Below are 3283 nucleotides of genomic sequence, written 5' to 3'. Positions count from 1 at the left end.
GGTATATTCCCAGTAGTGGAACTGCTGGGTCAAATGGTATCTCTATTTGCAACTTTTTGAGAATTGATGTATTTTAACAAACAGATGCTCCCTTGGATGTGCTCACCAAGTTATGCCAAGAAATATGGAGGACAACAAGCTGGCCAACTAACTGGAAGAGATCCATATTTATTTCCATTTAAAAAGAAGGTGATCCTACGGAATGTTTGGGAATTATTGAATGGTATCATTAACATCACATGTAAGCAAGATCCTACTTTAGATTATCCCAAAATGACTGAGATAGTACATCAATAGAGAACTGCCAGATGTGCAAGCTGGGTTTAGAAGAGGCCATGGCACTAGAGACATTATAGCCAATGTTAGATGAATCTTTCCTTAAAGCAAAGAGTACCAGAAGAATGTCTATCTGTCTTTCATCAGCTATGCAAAGGCATTTGACTGAGTGGACCACAACAAATTGTGGTTAACATTGAGAAGAATGGGAATCCCAGAACACTTGATTGTGCTTATGTGAAACCTACATTTGGACCATGAGGCAATCATCAGAACAGAGCAAAGAAACGCTGCATGGTTCAAAATCAAGAAAGGAATGCCTCAGGTATGTGTCCTGTCTCTGTACCTTTTCAATCTATATGTGGAACAGATCATTTCAGAAGCTGGACATTATGAGGAGGAATGTGGCATCAGGATTGGAAGACTCATCAACAATCTGCTTTATGGAGATGACACAACTTTGCTTGCTGAAACTGAGGAGGACTTGATGCACTTGCTGCAGAAGGTCAAGAACTACAGCCTTCAATACGGATTGGAGCTCAACATGAAGAAACCAAATATTCTCACCATTGGGACAACTGGAAGCATCATGATAAATACAGAAGAGATTGAGACTGTTAATAGTTTCAGCTTACTTGGTTTCATGATCAGCACTCTTGCCACCAGCAGCTAAGAAGTCAAAAGGTGAACTGCATTGGGAAAATCTGCTGTCAAGGACATCTCCAGAGTACTGAAGAGCAATGATGCTAGTCTAAAGACTAAGGTGTGCTTGATCCAAGTCATTGTCTTTGCAATTACTTGCTGTACATCAGAGATCTGGATAATGACATAGGATGAAAGTGGAAGAATCCATGCCTCTGAGTTGTGCTTGGGAAGAGTACTGAACATATGGACTCTAAAAGAAGATCTATACTAGAGAGATTGAAAATAGGCTGCTCTTCGGAAGCAAGGATTTTGAAGTTCAATCTCACATACTTTGGGCATGTTGTCAGGAGGGACCAGCCCTTGGAGAGAGACATCGTGCTTAGAAGGGTAGAGGGACAGCGTAAGAGTAGACCCTGAATGAGATGGATTCATTCAGTGACTGGGGTGATGGGAGTAGGTGTGTTGGAGACAACGAAATTGGCTCAAGATAGAGCAGGGTTCAGAGTTGTATACAGAGTATCAAGTGACTCGATGGCACATAACAATGGAACAAAATGCTTCCTAGTAATTCCATCTCCATGGTCATAATGAACTGAACCATTATGATCAATACAATTTTCACTGACTGATTCTCAGAAATAGGTCACCTGTCCTATCTTCCTACTCCATTGTAGTCCAAAAGTCTCAATGAAACCTGTTTATTATCACAGCAACACACAAGCTTGAGATGAGTGGTGAATGCACCTGAGATATATTATCCAGGAACTGAACTTAGATCCCCTACATGGAAAATGAGTTGTCTACCACTGAACCACCACTGCCTCCATGAATCTTGTCATATCTAGTCCACATTTAACACCCGTACTTGTTGCAGAAGATCAAGGAATGCAGCCTTCTGTATGGATTGTATGCCAATGTAAAAAACAAACAAACAAAACAACAAAGATTCTTACCACTGGACTTTTAGGCAACATCATGATGGATGGAGAGGAAATTGAAACTGTCAGCAGCTTCATATTGCTTGCATCAACAATTAACACACTTGGTATCAACAGTCAGGAAATAGAGAGATGCATTGCATTGGGAAAATCTGTAAGTAGGGATCTCTATAAATTATTGAAGAGCAATGAGGTCAGTTTGAGAACTAAGGTGAGTCTACTTCTGGCCATAATCTTTCTGCTCATTTGCTATGCATCTGAGAGCTGGACAAAGAATAAGGATGACAAAAAAAGAATTGACACCTTTGAGGTGTTGTGTTGGGGAAGAATACTGAACATCCCATGGATGGCCAACAGAGCTAATGTATATGTCTTGGAAAGGGTGCAGCCAGACTGCTCTTTGGAGGAAGGAAGATGAGGCTTCGGCTTATGTACTTTGGACATGTTGCTCAGAGGGGCTTTTCCTTGGAGAAAGACATGATGCTGGGAAGGGTAGAAGGTTGGTGAAGGAGAGGAAGATCCTGCTGCAATGGGCTCTTGTGAGTCAGAAAGTGTGAGGAGGGCACAGAATAGAACTGAGTTCAGATCTTTTGTTCGTAGGATCACTATGAGTCATATTCAACATGATGAAACCTAACAACAACAACAGCACTTGAGAGAAGGTTGATTTGGTTTGTTTGCTGTTTAGCTTTTTTGGGTGTTTTGTTTGTTTGTTTGTTTTCAAGAGACAAAGATAGAGGCCCTCAATGCCCCTTAAGTTAGGGAATTGGAGTTTATTGTACACAGGGTTAATACAAATGGAAGAATTGCCAAAGACTTTTTAATCATTTGTCAAGATAGGTCATTCAGTCAAGATAGGTCATTGAGTTTGGAGATACTAAAATTAGCATCATAAATCTCTACTTGAGGAGTTGTCTGTCTTAGGTCAGCCCTTCTCTGCAGGGTCTCAGTGACTGTCCATCTTTCTTCTTGTTGCCATGCTGTCTTCCCTACTCTTCCCCTAACGTCTGTATTAGTTTCATAGGGTTGTTTGTTGCAAGGTGCCTTCAAGTCGAGTACGACTCATAGCGACCCTATGAACAACAGATCTGAGCCATGTCTATCCTGTGCCATCCTCACACTTCCTGACACACTTAATTAAGGCCCTCGCTTCAGTCTCAGTGTTGATCCACCTGGTCGATTTCGCCGTCCCTCCACCTTCCTAAGTATGATGTCCCTCTCCAAGGAATAACCATTCCAAGCAACATACCCAAAGTATGTGAGGTGCTTTCCTCAGGATGCTGTAAAAAAACAAAACAAAACAAAAAAACCCAAAACCAAAACAAACCACAAAGTACATTGATTATGTGCCACAGTTACTTATCTGTGGTTTTCAGGTCATTAATGTTATTCTTTTTATAACATAACTGAGTTGAAGTATGTAA

The sequence above is a fragment of the Elephantulus edwardii genome, unplaced genomic scaffold, assembly GCF_000299155.1.
Source record: "Elephantulus edwardii isolate Elephantulus edwardi_28Jun2011 unplaced genomic scaffold, EleEdw1.0 scaffold00125, whole genome shotgun sequence".
NCBI lineage: Eukaryota > Metazoa > Chordata > Mammalia > Macroscelidea > Macroscelididae > Elephantulus > Elephantulus edwardii.
This window is presented reverse-complemented; position numbering follows the sequence as displayed.